A 19,170-nucleotide genomic window follows, 5' to 3' on the forward strand; every position below is an offset into this window, starting at 1 on the left:
CTAATTGGCATACGCGGAATCTGTCTTATTACTGCTAGAGCAGCAAGCAGGGAATGACGTCTTTGAGATCCAACTGGTCAAGCTGAAAAAGCGGGGGCCCTTCTGTATCAATAATACGCGCGTGCTCTTTATCAAAGAATGGTGCGTCTACTTGCAAATAATGTGACAGAGGAACCTCTGTATGTGCAGTTCTGTATTTACAAGGACATGATATTTGTCAACACTGGAAGAAAATTACACAGCGAGGGTAGCCGCGTCTTAAGTCGTTTCATAACAGCACTAGTTCCATTTTTCTTTCTCTTTTATCCCCTAACGTTGCAAACCATTTTTAAAACACACGAAACCCTCGACATAACTGTTTCTAGCACTATACAGGACCTTCGTATATAAATTTGATAATGAGCCTAAGGTTCGGGCTTTCACCATGAGATATACAGCTCCTTGAAAGTCACTGGTGTAGAATCTGACCGTGAATCCCGAAGATCTGACGTTCTCAAGGTGGTCTTTAACCCTACTGCTGTTTTTATATAGTTAGCTTCCCCACTCTATTTCTTTTAGTTTCTCTCTTTTTCAAATCTTCATTTAGGCCCCATTCCACTTGCAACCAATTGTAACCGAGAAAGATTTGAGGAACAGCAGAAATGTCGGTGATTACTGGGATCCGATATCACACAGGTGGCGGCTAATCGCTGCCTCGTGCCCGTCGGGTGATTCGCTTTCAAAATAAGTCACTCATTGGGTTCGTTTTCAAGCTGGAATCGTAATTTATGAATTATATAATTATATGCCACCTCTTGTGGATGCAAATTGTGTCCATCTTAGCGGGGTGCATCTTCAGTCGCTTTGTTCTTTTTTAAGGAGTCTAGAAAATGCATTCAAAATTAGTTTATTAGAGTCTTAGATCCTCTCCTTTTTTCCTCACTATTTTCACAAAAGACAGCAGTAATCTCGATTATTTTTTCTCAGTTTTATTCAGTTATAAAAGGTATACGTTTCATATTATAGCGAAATAAATCTGTATGCTTTGAAGCTACTCGAAGTATTTTACAACTGCATAATTTAAATCAAGCTGCTCTGGGTTATACACAGATTTTCTTTGGAGAGGGAAACAGTAGCTACTTAAAATGTTCAGCATGCAAACATCTACGAAAATACAACCGGGTATCGGACTGTAGCTTTTCTTATAGAAGGATCGGCTTAAAATTTCGCTAAAAATTAGCTGGGGTTCCATTGATTAAGATCGCGTGATGTGCTGCTTAGAACCATCTGGTTTGACTAAAATGCGTCCGTGTGTTGGACATCGAACTTCTGGTTTTTGTTCCATTTTCTTTGGCGCAAAAATATCGTTCTTAGCCTGTTTTATGATCATGTAACAGAGGACAACGTAGATGATGAAGTTAATGAGGTAGATCATGTGGTCAATATGAATTTCCATCGCCTGGAATGGAACAAAAGAAAGTAACTAAGTTGTCACCAAGCTTCTTAGTCATACGTTAAAACCCTCAATGGCGTCACCTAAAAACTAGAACCATTACAACTTAGAAGAGGGAAGCAAACATCATTTATAAATCGATCGATAAATTTACCCACCTTTAAACCTTCACACAGTTGCAATACTCCTGGAGAAATTAAGACGAGAGTCGACAGGTAATCTATAATTCAAAACTTTAAGCACAATGCTGGATTATTTTTACAAGTTAAAAACAATATTCCAAATTTATCCTCGCCTCAGCCCTACTATATTAGCGTTTTACAAAACTCGTGCACTTGAAATTTAAAAAAAAAAAATCTACCAATGAGAGGGGTAAACGGTTGTAAATGTTTACTCATTTGTGGAGGTTTTGGAGGCATTATATTCTGATGAAGACGGTATTTATGTTTGATTTGCAGCAGAAAAAATTAAAGTTTGTGGTAAATTCAAAATGAGCAGGTGAACCATTTTACTCTGCCTCATTTAGGAATAACTTTTTGGGGAATCTTTGAAATTAGCCACTTTGGTCAATGCACCAACTAGTTAATGGAAACGGATAGTTAAAAATCTTATTCAAATATCCAGTTTCAGTCGAAAAAAAACGATGAAAATAAAAGTAGCTATTTAGAGGTTATTTCATAAAGAAAACAAAACAACTTAAACTAGTTAACATGTTTCTTTCTTGGTGGAATTAAGTAAGCAGCAAGTGAGGACTGATCAGGAAATCGATCGAATTTTGCGAAAATCGTTCCCGACGTTTAATAAAATTTTATCTGCGCTGGACAATTACTGCGACTGACGAAGAAAAATTTGAAATTATGAATAGCGTGCCTTGCAGTTCGCCATCTGGATTCACAAAATAAAACAGGATCAATTTACTTTTTCTTTCTTTTTCGCTTTTCTGTCTCCATCTATATGGGCCGCGGTACCTTTTGAAGACTTGTTTTCAAGAAAATAGAAGGCCTTCAGAAATATGGCCTGAAATGACAAAAGTACTGCTGCCATAGAAGTATAGAGTGCGGTGTTCCTCTCTTTTGTAAACATTAAGTGAACATATGTTAAAGACAGGCAAGTCAAGTTCTATTGAGAAAGTCTTGGAGCTTAGACGACGTGATGATGGTGGCTGGAAAAACACTATTTTGAACGCCAAAGGAAAGACAGAATTCAGGTTTTTTAAATTTCATAAAGAACGATGCTGTTCATAAGTCATAAGACTAAATATAATGCCAACCAAACTCTAAACTGCGCAAGCAATATTTTCCGCTTCGAAACTTGAAATAAGAGGGGGGGGGGGAGTGGGTGGGTAGGACACTGCTCTCCCCACAAGTTTTTGACAGGAAAGGACTACAGCCTTCCTGCCCCCCACCCCTGCTCGGTCGCCCCTCCACTAACGTTTCAATGAAAATGCACGCGTTTCAATTTATTGATGAACCGACTTGTATTTTCTATTTAACTGAATCAGGAAAATCTCAAGAACCTATTCCTTCACAGTCAAAATTTTGAATGAAATCAATCAAAGAGTTTTGTCCTCAACTGTCATTTATTCGTTGATCGTACTCCTATGTTTTGCTATGCCTTAGTAAGCAATAAATTCTTTCACGTTGACGGTTTAAATCTTGGGAACCGAAGATTTTCGCTTCACCGCTGGCTTCTTTGGGTAATATGATCGGTAAATATCTTTCACCATCGGCCAGCATTCTCGGCACAAGAAAACTCCAGCTATAGAGTAGACCACCACGATGAATGCAACCATAACACGAACGTGTAAATCTACCTCCTCTTTTGAATCTGGAGATGGCATTGTTTGAGCCTGTTGTCGCACACTGGTGTGGCAGAACTCAGTAGCTGTGAATAACGAGAAAAGAAAACTCAGCAAGTTACCTCCGTTCCCAGATGCTCTTTAAATGAAGAAATCTGCAAAGACAGGAGTGTATCTAAGTTTTTGGCGCGTTTTTAGTATGGAAGGCCAACGTTCAATAACAAGGAAAATTTGTTTTCCTTCAGAATTCTTCTTAGTGATCTCAGATTTATCTTGCGGACGAAGTGACCTTCCCCTGAGCAGCTTGTCAAAATCGATGTGGTGTTTCCTCAATTTCATCTGATTTGTTTTTGCCTCACAGTTTGAAGAATCCGCTTTGTCCACTTTTAACTCTTTTATCACGATAAAGCAATTGTCGATTTGAACCAATCAGATGGCGTAAAACTAGTTTTCACAGCGAGAAAAAGAAAAGACTGCAGTGCTTGGAAGATAAGGGCTTAAGTTCAAATCCGTGAAATTTGAATGCAAATTGTTGCAGGGGGACTGAAAAGGAAAAAAAGCGGAAAAAAGAAAACATAAGCCCGAAATCTGTGGATGAAAGATAACAAGAGAAAATAATGGTCTCATTACACACTTTTTGTGCATAAAAGATATGTTTGTGCATCGTTTCATAGAGGTCTGGCCTTGATGAAAAATAAAATTTCAATCATTTGTCTCATGATACAAATTCGTTTGGTTTATCATGACCAGAAGAGTGTGAGAAATAAATCCGTCGATCTTCGAGCCATGATTGACAGCTTTTTGTCAGCGGGTCATTTTCGATATGCACGAAGACTCTACAAGGGTAGGCGCTTAGCTTTTAATATTGAAATGAAATGGAAATTTATCGAACAAAAGGTTTTGCAATTCTAAAAGTCTAATTTTGAAAGTGAGGGTTTTCAGAACTTTGAAATGTAGTTAGACAAATGATTGAATGCTGAATGTGACTATCTAACTGAGTTTTCCTCCAACTGTGTAAATAAGTGCATGAAATGCTAAAGAGGCATTTCTGCTTAACTAGTGAATTCATTCCTAATATGAGCTAGACTTTGTATGAAATCTTCAAGTTAGTTCTACAGTCTTGCCAGAGGCATCAAACTGTTGGGGTCCGGCAACCGTGACTTAGAAACACAATTGGATAGCAACAATAAATACTGCTGTGTTTGTTTTACCGAAGCAACTAATAATCCAACCCTCCTACAGAGAGAAACACTTCGAATTACAACAGAGAGATCACTCGGTCAATGCATGAGAGAATTCTTCTTGAGAGAAGGTTAAAGTAATAAGGGTAGTTGCGAGTAATGAATGAAGAACAAGACACGAAGACGTGACATGGACTGGGTCCGAGCGCGCGCTGAAAAGGAACTGAATAGGAAACCTATAGCTTGAAGCTATGCTTGGTATCTAAAAGGTCTTGAAGTTTTCTGTACTTCAGTTCCGGTAACAGCGAGAAACAAAGTCAATCAAAATGACTTATTTGCAAATTTACTTTGACGGTGGAATAAGCTATGCGACTGGGAACAAGTTCTTGCAGCTTCAGTCAAACGCATTACATTAGTTTTGACGGTTTTGGACGAATCTTTTTTTTTTTGCGGTCTCGCGGCTTTGCGAGATATTTTCTACGGTTTTGCAATTTCTAGTAGACACTAGTGTCCAACTCTCCTCTTTTAACAAGTTTCCTTTAGACGAGTTACTTTGAGAAGCCCCAAGCAAATACCGAGCAACAATCCAGAATCTACCAAAGCAAAAGGCAAAGCTGAACGCTGCTGTCATGTGTCATTTCCATAGATAAGCTTTTTGTGAATACGAACTGTCAATTTGCAAGAAGCTCAATCTAATTGCACACACGAGAGAGGAAGAATTAACTTCATGAAAAGATGCAAATACAAACTGCACACAGGTAACGCGTGTCGTATAACGGGGAATAATGAGAAAAAAAGTAGTAACAGCAAGAAAACTATCAGACATAATGCTGATCTAAGAGTATTTGATATGTGAACATATCACTCGAGGTTTTTAAACTGGAAGAAGAAGAGTGAAAATAAAGTTCGAAACAAACAAAGGTAAAAACAGAGAAAATATGTTGTTGCAGCTGTCTTAATACAAGTTACCTACTTGATGAGTGCCATTAATTATATACTAACGATCTGTAAAATACATATTTCTTTTACAACAAGACAACCACACAACTGTTGATAACCTTCGAGATATGTGTATATATAAATTTATATACCTAAATCTGTGTATATATATCTTATGAATTTAGTAATTTGAAATATAGACGTGTAAGCTGCTATAGAATTATTTGTCGTGAAAATAAAATGTTTGAATTTAATACTGAAAGCTTGTAAACATATCGTAGACACGTGTTCACTGTATCTGAGTTTGTGCCGCAAAATTTTAAGCGGCCTAGCCAGCATGTCACAGGTTGACAGGAGAAGCTTGTTTCCTGTAGGGCTTGCTTAATTTCAGCTTGGTAGCTTTTTCAGGACAATGTGCAAATCCAGTTTCTCCCTTCGGTTTGCCGCAAGCATGAACCTCTTGTCTTTAAATAATGAAATTGCAATGTAGATGTCTATAAAGCTATCATCACTATTGTATTTTAGTGAAATTAAACTGTTTGACATGAAATGAATAAAGGCTGTGGTCCATATGATAAACATGTCAGTGCCTTTCACTACTTCTGGGTCCAGTTGTTCGAAGGACCATTGGCACTAACACAATGTTCAATTTTAATCCAGGTTTCCTTATTTCTCTATTACAGAAGCTTTTTGGGATAATTTTTCCTATTCTTTTGAGAGCATCCGCCCATCGAATTATAGACGAAAATAGTTAAACTGAACTTTCTTTTAAAGCTTTCAGATCTGAAATGAAATTTCACACCAACCCTGGGCTATCTTAACCCAGCTTTGAACCACCCGGCCCTGAAGGTGAGCCTGTAGTGTCCAGGTCTCCAAGTCCATGCCCAAGGCCCCAGGAGACGTATACTCGAGTACTTATTATGCACTGTGAGTGAGAACGGGGTGAGAAAGTTTAGGAAAACGAACAAACTACGCGAACTGTAAGCGAACTGTGTAAGCGAACTCCTGAACATTACAGAGCCCAAACATTTGAAGTGGACAAAGTGGTGATATAGACTCCTTCGACTCCCATGAGTGACCGCGACACGCGACATCATCGACATTTTGTGGCTCGAATGTCCAAAAAGCATACGAAATAAATTGTGTATTCCCTTTCTTCAGGATTCGAACGAGCAGTCGTCATCTGCCTATATTTATGAGAGCCGTAGAGTTCGCCTGAGGCTTACCTGTATTCCAATTATAATGTGTAGTAGAATAAACATCTGCTTTGAAAATGCTACAAATGTCTGTGATATCTGGCATTATTTTATTTTCCTATCAGTAAAATCACTGTCGCTGAATGACTCAAAACCTGCATCAAATTTTTCCTGCAGCTACAACTTAAATGTCTTTTCTTCCACATAAATACGCTTATGGTTCCTCAGCCACGCTTTCTTGTATTCCCCTCTATCTCCAACCTTTCGTTCCCGCCCTGAGTTAAGACATTTACCGCCATGTCTGGATCCTCCGCTAGACGCCATTCTGAATTTGTGAATGCAAATTGAAAAAGTCAGGATTGCTTTTTCAAGTTTCGATCGGCTATACGAGGATCCGCAGACCGTGACCGTGTCCCTTTAACTGTTATGGAAAACAACCACTTCTTTGAAATGGTATTAAAAGTTAATGTCGTAGTGATATGACAAGAAAAGCCAGAATTCAACTGCACGGTTCGCTTCCGCGCTTGACTTAAAATAAACGGCGGCATTTTCTACTAAACATCATTTTTAAGTTTGAATAAAGTTTGATTATTTTGGAAGTTCCCTTCTACAGAAGGAGCCTTAGCTTAGAAAATAAAGCAAAAAGAAAAAAAGGCCCGACATCTGTCTTTCGAAGCAGGTATCCAACAGCATTCCTGCTGATCCTCAGCCAATTCCGTCACGAGAAGCACCGAAACGAACCCAAAATTGTTCCGTAACTCTCTCATAAAATTAATTTTGATCGAAAGAGACGAAAAATCTTCTTTAAGCGCGACGCCTCTAAATTACCCCCGTATAATGTCAGCAACAATATTCTCTGACAATAGCTTAAGATAATTTGAAATGTACGAAAGTGTACGAGTCGGGATCTAAAACCCTTCTCGGTTTTATCTTTTGCTTAATCAAGTTTGTACGTTTTTATTTGTACTTAGAAAATTTCGTAAGCGGTGTTGTTAGTATAAAAGGCATAGGCGGCGGAGCTTAGTTGTTTTCTCATTTTTGCCTTTGCAAAATATTTATTTCAGTCTACTCAGTTCAAGCGGTGATGAAAATATTTTGCACTTTTCTGGATAATTTAACTTACGTCTGCCAAAAAAAAAAAGGCAAACTTGACAAATTGATTAAAAATCCTGTTATCAAAATACTGTCAGTTGTACATTTCCGGACTGAGCAGAAAAAGCGCTTCATTACAGCTGCACCCATCTTGGGTTGTCTACTGCACCTTTATATACCAGAGTTTTTCATGCACTGAAGCCTGCGTAAGCAAGATGAAGACTATAGCACTTTGTATTTTTGCACTGTTTCTTTCTTCGTTGCTGGTCGAGGGCGTCGTCAAAGTTGGCCCCTGTCCGGAGACTGGCTGCACGGTAACACAAGGACACCAATAAGCTTAGAAATTTTTTTACCTTTTTATTCACTCAAAATGTTTCATAGTTTTTTTTTTATGTGCGGTTTTCAAATTTTTTAGTTTGTGCTATTGATTTCAGTTAAATCATTGAAGTGGCTCGATTAAAAATCAATGACAATTTTTTTCCTTTCAAACGGATAATTTCCGGTAAGGATCACATACCAGTGAGCGTAGAAATACCTCAACCAATTAATCATTTCAAAATAAGCTGGAATCTTGAATGATCTAAGTGGTCCAGTTTTTACATTTACATGTGTCGTTAATCGGTCTACTCACTCGAAATATTCATTTCTTTCTCGAAGTGAATTTTTCTTACTAAAAGCCGTTTTAAAATCTTCCAGGGACGGACTCTGAAAAAGTTTAGAGATAAAGGCGGGGCTGAAAATTTAGAAATGTTGAGGACGAAAATCCGCAGACGCTTGGAGGAGGTTAGAGCAGGTTTTTAATTTTTCTGTTCGGTTTTCCCTGTTGATATTAGTTAAGTTATTCAGTATTTGAATTGAAGGAGAAAGTCACGGTACTTTAATTTTCATTCATTCAACTATCTGTCAGAGCTTAGCGGTCTTGTTTTTATGTTTATTTTTTCGAATAAAGTTAATGGTAAATTTTAAAATCATGTTTATGAAATCTTTAGGCACAAGGTGAGCGGCAGTACCGGAGAGGCATCTGCTTACAGGCCCGCGAGCTGGGATGTAAAATGGACCAAATGAAATAAGTTTCCCCGACTTGAAGACTTACTAAGCTAACTCAAAGTTACAGCAAAATGTTATTCTTAAATAATGAAATTGTGATGTAGATGTCTATAAAGCTATCCGATCACTATTGTATTTTAGTGAAATTAAACTTTTTGACATGACATGAATAAAAGCTGTGGTCCATATGATAAGCATGTCAGTGCCTTTCACTACTTCTGGGTCCAGTTGTTCGAAGGACGATTAATCCAGGTTTCCTTATTTCTCTGTTACAGAAGCTTTTTGGGATAATTTTCCCTGCTGTTTTGAGAGCATCCGATCATCAAATTATAGACGAAAACAGTTAAACTGAACTTTCTTTTAAAGCTCTCAGATCTGAAATGAAATTTAACACCAACCCTGGGCTGTCTTAACCCCGTTTTGAACAACCCGGCCCTGAAGGTGAGCCTGTAGTGTCCAGGTCTCCAAGTCCATGCCCAAGGCCCTAGGAGATGTATACTCGAGTACTTATTATGCACTGTGAGTGAGAACGGGGGTAGAAAAATTTAGGAGAACGAACAAACTACGCGAACTGTAAGCGAACTGTGCAAGCGAACTCCTGAACATTACAGAGCCCAAACATTTGAAGTGGACAAAGTGGTGATATAGACTCCTTCGACTCCCATGAGTGACCGCGACACGCGACATCAATATAATATCAAGCGAACAACGGATGAGAATATAGGAAAATATCAATCAGTGGATTATCAGTTGACCCAATACCAATTTCTCCAAACTAACATCCTAAGAATTGTACAGCAGACAGTAAGGAGAATTACGAATGAGATCTTTCGAGTGAACGGGTTCATCTCCAGGCCTATATATTAATGTTTAGTTAAGGCTTGAGTTATTGCCCCTGTAATGTGTAGTACATTTTTATTCACAATTTACAATTGGTCCTTATTTTTAAGAATCCTAGAAGAGGAACACATCCCTATCAGTTTGAGCCAGATAGCTAGAGTTCTGCAGAATGTTATTAGGCTGGAGTTAGCTCAAACGCTTTTATATAATTTCTTTCCCTGCTGCCGGTAGTTTTTTTTTGCATGCTAAAATGTTACAGTTTCGATAGCTGTCGGCCATCTTTGTCACAACTTACGAGGATTGAAGGCTGGCATGCGCATGTATCAGAACTGTCAACATCTAATCATACATAAAGGAGAAGTCATCACCTGCTGCGGGGAGTTATACACCTTCAAAATTTCACACGAATCGATACCATCGAACGAACGATATCGGCTATCGGTTAATTGTTTACAGTTACGGTTAACAAAAAAGTTAAAAATTAATTTCTTTGGTTCCAAATGGTTAAATATTAATAAACCTGTTTCTTTTTAATCTTTAAAGCAAACTAAAGGTGTTATGGTCATCTCAGGCTTAAATGAGTTATTCTTTTGAAAAAATTTCATATTTGATAAATCATACCACTTCTAATATTATTTTACGCATAGAATTGTGAACTACGAAAAAGGATTCAATACAAGGCCATACACAACTTAACTTACGTCATGCATTCTTACATTTACTTGTAGGAGTGGTGACCTGTTTGTCCTTATATGGTGTTACATGCCTGTTAAATTTTCTCAAAATATAGCCATGCTTGACGCCTCAAAATCCTTCAATGTACAGTCTAGCTTGTCTCGGTTACCTTTTTTTGCCTAGACATCAAACCGTGTCCACACCTTGACTTGCCTTCCGGACCTTGTTACTACTGGCTTACTGATGATAAGATCCTCTAAGTCACTATCCGTATCAACATCGCTAATTTCAGAATCGCTTTCGTACTCCTCCACCTGGTTGAAATCAGCAGCAGACGGGAACTTCACTTGCGGAATGTTGGAATCGCTTATGAAACTTAATGACAGATCGGAGACTAGAGAGTTTACCTCGGAGGAGGCAGGGAGGGTTCTGTCGTCTGGGTCATCGGGAAATCGTACCTATGGAGTAACATCCGACTTTGGCTTGGCTTACGCTGCCGGGGGCAAGGCTCCTGCCTTGTCTTTCGTCGTTTCACTCCTCAGTTCTTTGCCTCACTGGACGGTAATCCTCCAACCATTCCTTCATTACTTCTTCATCCTTTTTCGATAGCCCCACAGAAAGAAGTGGAGTCATAAACTGCACGTCCTTGAATGACATTCCCGTTTGGGGCACTGTGTAGTAGGAAGATGGATGAGTATAGTATTTAGCCCCCCATTTAGTTATTCGCTTTAAAGATTCCTTTGATATCGTACCAAAGTCCATCGCATATTGAAGGGTCCTAAATGTCTCATGTTTAAAATGCGATAACGCATGTAGGTTCTCTACTTGAGTTGTTAGTAAAGTTTGCCAGTCAATGCTATCTTTGTACTCTGGGCTGACATTTGTGATATTTCTGATGAGGTTGTTTACACCATTCAACAAGAGCTCGACAGAATCTTGCGTCTTTTTAGACACAGTTCCCTGAGGACCATTCGTTGCTGCACCTTCTTTGAGGTGATTTGTTTCTTTTACATTTCTTACCGTAGATTTGATGTAGTCGTTCACCTTCTCAACATTCTTACCTACCTCCTCTGGCGTAATTGTCTGAGAAGTACTACCTTTACAACCTATGCCAAAGCTGTCATATAAAATGCCCGGGTGACTTAAAAAGTTCGTTGTCCCCGAAAAACCAATAATCAGCTTGATTTTCCCTGCTGCCGCATCCGCTTTGTGAAAAGCGTATCTGCAACACTACATATTCCATACACTTGGACAAAGCTGCAAATTTTCTCAGTTCCTTCCTGTTCTCCTTCGCGTCCATCTCCGGCAAGAGTATCAACTTTTTTGGTCAACGGATTGTAACGCTTGACTTGACGAGCCTCGATGTCTGTGAAGACTAGTGTGTCATTAAATTTTGCTACTTTCTTGATCTTCTTGCAACTGTTTGTCATGTTCTCAAGAATAGTCATGCCCTCGCCGGTTTCCATGCTAAAACAATTAAGGCCACCGTTACATTGGCCACTTTTTGCCGCTGTGAAGTAAACATGTGGAGCATTAGAGACTGTCATGGATTCCAGGCGATAAGCACCCTCTGGATATCTTACGAGTTTCCTCGATTTGCCTTTTGTGGTGACTCCATCTCTTTCTAGCTGAATCTGATAGATAGCTCGGTGACCATCATCAGCGCACAATAGTATGTCATCACTAACCATACATAAAGTTGCAGGCTTTGAAAGCAGCACATTAGTTTGCAAAACAAATTTCGTCACCTTGGCTTCTAGCTGGTCTAAGTGCTGAGAAAGGCGCTTGCGTAAGGTTGGAACGGTTCCATCCAGGGAGAGGTTGTAGTTTCCCAGTATTCTCTCCAGATCAGCACGTGAACGTAGAGAGTTGGGGTCTAGTCTAACGTTCCCTTCAATGTCTTTAAATCTTCCGCACGCGTTACCACGCTCTGCCTTAAAGGCTACACCTCTACTGAAGCATAGATCTCTCGCATCTCTCAGCCCATTTTGAAGCTCTGTTGCATCGGCTGGTTGGTGAAGTCTTATCTTAAGTAATCGAGAGCAACAGGAAACAAAATCGTAATAAAGTGCCAAAACACTACCAAGAGGTCCAGGAGAGATAACAAAAGGATGACAACAAAGACCTTGTTGATTTGAGGTCCAAAATCTATACCTCTCCGGAACAAGTGTGAGTACCACAAGTGCCACCTTTCTTAATACTTTTACCACCTCAGGTCTGGTTAGTCGTCCTATTGGCTCTACTGCCATCCTATCTTTATTTCTGACGCATTCTAAGGTCAGCAATTTTCTCAAAGGTTTTCGGACATCACAATCTGTTGAGTCTCTCAACGTGCGGATTAATACGAGATTAGACATTTGAAAAAAATGTCAGTGATGACACTTTGATAAACCAGACACACGTTTATCGACGTGCTATGGGGAGAGAGCAGTGAGCTGAGAAAGGAAAACAAACGTTGAAAAAATGCTTCCCGTTGAAGCATTGTTAATAACGATCACGGTGATGCTTATTCTTCTTATTCAGTTAAACACGAGCACTTTTTTGTCTTTCGTATGATCTATGAAAGATGGGTTAACGCCTGTTTAACTGTTTTGACTGCCGCTATGATGAGAGCGAGAAATTGACGTCAGCGAAGATTACTTGGAGCGCCATATGCCTGGTCAGTTCCGCGACCAGTCGAGTCATTTGCTGTTTACTGACAAGCGATGATAGTTACCGCTGTAATAGCTATTGTTTAGCCCGAGTTTTCCGAAATCTACCTGCCCCACCCAAGCACTACGGCGTCTTTGATGTTTTGGCCGGTTTTCAAAGTTTTTGCGAACTGGAAAAGTTAGGGTCGCATTAGGAAATGTTCCCCGATGACAGATTTTTACACCAAAGAGACCACATTCACACCAAACTTTGCCAAGTGCGACCCATGCCTTAGTGATCAACAGTAAGCGTTTTGCAAACAGTGACATCTCTGCTACTTGCTTTACTCAGGTATTTCAAGCTCGCGATCTCCTGAAAATAACAAATATTAATCCTCAGTAAGAAAACCAGTCTTTCGCTATCGAAACGATTAGCTCCCCAAACATGTGGGGAACTAATTTAGTTTCTGCAATCCCCAAGATAAAAGACCCGCAAAAATTTCTTGCCACGCGGCATCCTAGTAGTCACGTACAAAATTCATAACTTTAAGAGTACTTACTGTTCAGCTCGCTTCCACTATCTGAGTCAAGCAACAGGGGTAGTTCCAGATCTAGCTGCTGCTGGGTCGATAAAGAATAATTTTCTATCTTGCCGTTGATTTTGGCGAGGCGGTAAAGTTTAAGGTCAAATTGCCCAAGACCGAACTTCCTGGCTTGCTCGTTAAGACCAAGAAAGTCAATAACGTTTTTCTTGAACGCTGAAAGTGTCCGATGCTCTTCTTGGACTTTGAGTCTTGCCTTGTATCTTTCGCTTGGCCTTTCCTCACCCGTTCGATAAAAACTAACAACAGCTTTCAATACCGACATCGTTCAACTCACATGCACACTGGGTGAAGAAATTGGAGATCTTAAAACAAAAAGCTGTCAACTTTTCCTACAAAACGCAGGCCGAGTGAGGTCAAGGGAGACTACCGGGGGTCCTTGAAACGAGCTTGGCCTATAAACGTATGAACCACATGTACGACATATACGGAGTCAAAGTCAGCAAAATAAGAAATGAAACAGGTCATAAGTAAGTTTAGCACCTTCCTTAAAATTAAGAAATTTAGGGAACAATTTTTTTTACGGTTACCTCTTTTGACCCCATTTACGGCTAACGGTTAAAATTTTTCAATTTTTACGGCTATCGACTAAATTTTTGGCCATTTTACGCCTATCGGTTAACCCCATTAAGATCCTTAAACAATTTATTTTCACAACATCAAAGAAAAAAAAAAGATCTCTTTTGGACTTATTAAAACTTCTTACTCATAAAATTATCAGTTTAGAAATTGTCAAAATATACGCCGGGATATAAGTAAGTCGAAGAGTTATATCTAAGTATATATAGGTTTGAGAGTGTGTTTATGATTGTCAAGTTTCATTAAACGGGTGAAATATTTACGTCTTCTCCACTAAGATTTTTTAGGTATTTGGCTTGTTTCTCGCTTGCCAGTGGCGTGAACTAGTGTTGTAGTAATGTCACTCATCTTAGCACGTGTCCTGAGACGAAGAAATTTGTAGAAAGCTCTTTTGAACTGAGGAAGCCTCCATGCGTATAAATAAGGGTTAATACCAAAATTACACAACACGATTAAGAATTGCAAATCTCGCAACCAATGGATCAACACACGACTACAACCAGAAAAAATATTTAACACATGAATCATAACACAGACTGGCGTAAACGAAGCAAAATATGCAAGAAGCACAATCATTAATGTCTTGGTTGCCTTACTGTCCTTCTTTGTATTGACAAGATTTTCTGGCTCTCCTGTTCATCAGATTCCGTTCCCTCCAATATCTCGATCTCTGTCGCAGTCTTTTAAGTATTCCTACATTAACAAAGATGAGAACCCCAAACGTTCTGAGAACAGCAGTGTTTGCAAAGATAAAGGAGTAGATGATATGAAACCCAGTTCAAAGTATACAAAAGGAAAACCCCAGCGCTGCCACCCAAATTGAGATGGAAGTTACAATGCAATAGCGCTCCATTGTTTTGTACTTCACTGGCGACGATAGGGCCATATATCTATCCACAATAAGCGCCATGAATGTTAAAATAGACGCCGTGCATAAGATGAAGTATAGAATGTGTGGGATTTTGCTATTTAAGAAGTCAAAGTTGAAGCGCTTCGCTGCTTTGAAGAGCAACTGAAACGTGTTTTCAAGTTTCTGAAAGGATCCTTTATGATGGCCAAACAGACGAGAAAGTTTCCAGGAATGGTTAAAATTGTAAGGAAAACTGAAAAGGACGCTGTGAAGTATGAGAGAGTTCTTGGAGGACCAACGTTTGAACACATACTTGACACCGATGCCAAAGCCATTCGAACTCTTCGATTTTTTCTATTCTGAACTGCACAATCTACTCAAATTTAAAGCTCAATTTCATGAATTGAGTAATTTGAAATGTAGACGTTTAGGCTGCTATAGAATTGTTTCTCGTAAAAATGTTTCAATTTAATAAAGTTTATAAGCACATCGTAAACACGTGTTCACTATACTTGCAATTAAGTTTGTCAGTGCCGCAAAATCTTAAGCGGCCTAGCCAGCATGTCACAGGCTCACAGGAAAAGCTTGTTTCCTGAAGTGTTTGCTCGATTTTTTTAGGTAGCCTTTTCAAGATAATGTGAAGAATCATTTTTCCCCTTACTTCCATTGTTTCTTTACTGTATAAGTCAACGCAAAATCTACCAAATCGTTCAAATTCGCCATTTAGAGCCACAGAAACGACAATACACAGCAAGTGAGGTAGATTTACATTTATTTTGAGCCTTAACATAGACATTCCTTGATATAAGTTTACGATAGTACGACTCTTCAATATTCTCCCATACATTTCTTTATATTTCGAACAAACGACCAGACACGCCGCTTGTGTGGGCTCCCGGTGGTATATCGGCATGATGATACTGCGTTAAATTTCAGTGAAAACTCCTGCTCCAAGTTGAAGTAAAGAATGATAAAGTGAAACGCTAAATGAAGCATTATATGGAGAGTGATTTTATTCGTCGTGGTTAGAGGGCCCTGGCTATAAATTAAAATCAAGAATATTTAGTCGTTTGCCTCGCAATGCAGAGTTCGTATAAAGGAAGGTTTAACCTGTTGATCTGTAATTGATAGCTGACACTTTCATGAAAAAGAGACTCTGCGTCTGGGAGGAAACGAGTCAATTCTAATTAATCAAAATAATTCTAATTAATCAAAATGTGTATACTGTATCTGACAGTTTTACACATTAGCGTATTCAGGTGCTACCAACAGAATCTCAAGTGACGTTTTTCTTCTTTTTCTAGGTAGTTAAGACACAAGCTATTATCTTCATGCTCAAACTAGATTTCAACACTTCTCAGGGTAATCGAGTTCTTACTTTATCTAATTCTTCTTTCACTTCTCTAGAGATAGCAAAAAAGAATGAATCACCATCATATTTATTCAAATTTTTTTATTTTCCTTTGTCGGTGAATGTGGACAGTTACTTTGAATAAGTTTCTTTGAGAAGTCCCTCGTAAAAATATTGAACAATAACTCATCCTCCAACCAAATACATTCGGCCGTGGTATAGAATCGTTTGCAGTGTGTAGGTTCTTTAACGTCCCACAAATTTTTTTTCACATACAAGGGCTTGTGAGACGGGACCTCCATTTATCGTCCCTATCCGAGAAGACTAGAAAGTCTAACCATTTGCAGATATTATTACAAAGGCAGCACTTTCTTCTCAGTTATTTAAAGACCCTGAGTGTTGGTCCGGCCGGGTTTGAACTCACGACCTCCCGCACAACAGTCCGGCGCTCTACCAATATTGAGCTAACCGGGAGGCGGTAGCATAGGCGGCGGAGCAGGGTTGTTTTCTCATGTTTGCCTTTGCAAAATATTTATTTCAGTCTACTCAGTTCAAGCAGCGATGGAAATATTTTGCACTTTTCTGGATAATTTAACTGACGTCCGGCAAAAAGGCAAACTGGACAAATTGATTAAAATCCTGTTTTCAAAATACTGTGAGTTCAGTACATTTTGACTGACTCGCTTTTGTGATGTACGATGACTGAGGAAGTAATTAATTTTTCTCCGGGCTGCGCAGAAAAAGTGCTTCCCTACAGCTGCATGCATCTTGGGTTGTCTACTGCACCTTTATATACCAGAATTTTTCATGCATTGAAGCTTGCGTAAGGAAAATGAAGACTATGGCGCTTTGTAGTTTTGCAATGTTCCTTTCTTCGTTGTTGGTTCAGGGCAACATGAGAGTTAAACTCTTTAAGAAGCCTGGCTGCGAGGTAACAAATGGACACGAATAATCTTAGAGTTTTTTTACCCTTTTAATCCACTCAAAATGTTTTATAGTGTTTTCATATGCGGTTTTCAATGTTTTCAGTTTGCTCTATTGATTTCAGTTAAATTATCCAAGTGGCTCGATTATAAATGGCAATTTTTTTTTCCTTTCAAACGGAGATTGTCCGGTGAGGATCACATTCCGGTGAGCGTAGAAATACCTCAACCATTCAGTCATGTCAAAATGAGCTGGAATCTTGAATTCGAATGATCCAAGTAGTTCAGTTTTTACATTTACATGTGTCGTTAATCGGTGTATTCACTCGGAGTATTCAGTTACTTCTCGAACTTAATTTTTTTTACTCAAAGTCTCTTCTAGCCTGAGGGACGGACTCAGAAAAAGTTTAGGGATGAAGGAGGGGCTAAAAATTTAGAAATATTGAGGAAAAACATCCGCAGACGTTTGGAGGAGGCTAGCACACTTTTGTCTGTTCGGTTTCCCTTGTTGATGTCAGTTTAGTTATTCAATAATTGAATTGAAGGAGAAAGTCAAGGTACTTTTCATTCATTCAACGATCTGTCAGAGCTAGCGGTCTTGTTTTTATGTTTATTTTTTCGAATAAACTTGAAACTTGACGTACATTCTAAAATCATGTTTATGAAATATTTAGGCACAACGTGAGCGGCAGTACCGGAGAGGCATCTGCTTACAGGCCCGCGAGCTGGGATGTGAAGTGGACCAAATGAAATGAGTTTCCCGAATTGAAGACTTACTACGCTAACTCAAAGTTACAGCAAAATGTTCTTCTTAAATGATGAAATTGAGATGTAGATGTCTATTTATATAACGCTATCATCACTATTGTATTTTAGTGAAATTAACCTGTTTGACATGAGTTGAATAAAGGCTGTGATCCACATGACAAACATGTGCTATTCGCTACTTTTGAAGTTGAGCCCAAACATTTTAAATGGACAGGGTGGTGAGAAAACTCTTTTAACTCCCATGAGTGACCGCGACACGCGACATCAATATCAAGCGAACAACGGATGAGAATAAAGGAAAAAATACCAATCCAATACCAACCCAATACCAATCTTTCCAAACTAACATCCTAAGAATTGTACAGCGGACAGTAAGGAGAATTACTAATCAGATCTTTAGAGTGAAGGGGTTTTTCTTGAGGCCTTAAATTAAAGTTTAGTTAAAAAATTGAGTTATTGCCCCTGTAATGCGCAGCACATTTTTATTCACAATTTACAATTGGTTCTTATTATTAAGAATCCTAGAAGAGCAACACATCCTAATCAGTTTGAGCTATAGAGCTAGAATTTTGCAGAATGTTATTAGGCTGGAGTTAATTAGCTCAAACTTTTTTATGTAATCTCTTTCCCTGCTGCCGGTAGTTTTTTGCATGCTCAAATGTAAGCTCGATTTCCGCCGCTCTCTCGGGTCCGTAGGTTCGGGTATAAAAATGAAAAACATACACCAGTTTGCTAAAGCCCCCCAACCTCCTCTTGTTGAGAGACAGGCAGAAAAGCTGTGCGAGTGCGAACCGAGCGACTTTTCCAGACTGGCTCAAGTAAACCGGCGTCCAGCTTTACACACGTTAGCTTTGATGATAATTTTTTATAGTATCGTGTTGCACGAGAGAAAATACATCGGCAATAAAAGAAAGAAAAAAAAATTAAAAAATTACATGCTCGCGAAGGAACTAGAATCGAAAGACAAACAAGGATGATCCGTTTCCGCGGCAACCGTTATTTAAACATATTTTCTCATTTTTCTCTTGCAGATTAATTTTAATCGCGTGACTAAGCGTGACTGAGCATTCACAATTATATATTTTGCTGGCCCTTTTTTGTTCATCTTTGTGCGGTGGACTGCATATGGGTTCACATGCTACCTATTTAATCTAATCTCTTCCAGTAAAATGAAGAAATAAATCTAACGTTTGGTTTATCGTTCGAGATCCGGCCCGGAAACAAATATATCACTCAGTTCGATGGTCCTTTCTGAGTGGTAATGGTA

The 19,170-nt window shown here is 38.9% G+C and overlaps 1 long non-coding RNA gene and 2 pseudogenes across 3 annotated transcripts; 1 reads left to right on the forward strand and 2 right to left on the reverse strand.

Moving 5' to 3' along the window:
* The first annotated feature begins 7,798 nt into the window (after positions 1–7,798).
* Positions 7,799–18,065, forward strand: LOC148733527 (uncharacterized). Of its 3 annotated transcripts, none has more exons than XR_015999954.1 (3): positions 7,799–7,952; positions 8,335–8,421; positions 17,810–18,065. It is a non-coding gene; the product is annotated as an uncharacterized LOC148733527 (long non-coding RNA). The 3 variants fall into 3 exon arrangements; XR_015999955.1 differs by lacking the exon at positions 17,810–18,065 and adding an exon at positions 8,628–8,879 and having other exon boundaries at positions 8,335–8,431; XR_015999953.1 differs by lacking the exon at positions 17,810–18,065 and adding an exon at positions 8,628–8,879.
* Positions 10,049–12,645, reverse strand: LOC148733528 (uncharacterized; annotated as a pseudogene).
* Positions 14,254–15,374, reverse strand: LOC148733529 (uncharacterized; annotated as a pseudogene).
* Positions 18,066–19,170: the final 1,105 nt, after the last annotated feature.

Source organism: Stylophora pistillata, chromosome 4, assembly GCF_964205215.1.
Source record: "Stylophora pistillata chromosome 4, jaStyPist1.2, whole genome shotgun sequence".
NCBI classification, from domain to species: domain Eukaryota; kingdom Metazoa; phylum Cnidaria; class Anthozoa; order Scleractinia; family Pocilloporidae; genus Stylophora; species Stylophora pistillata.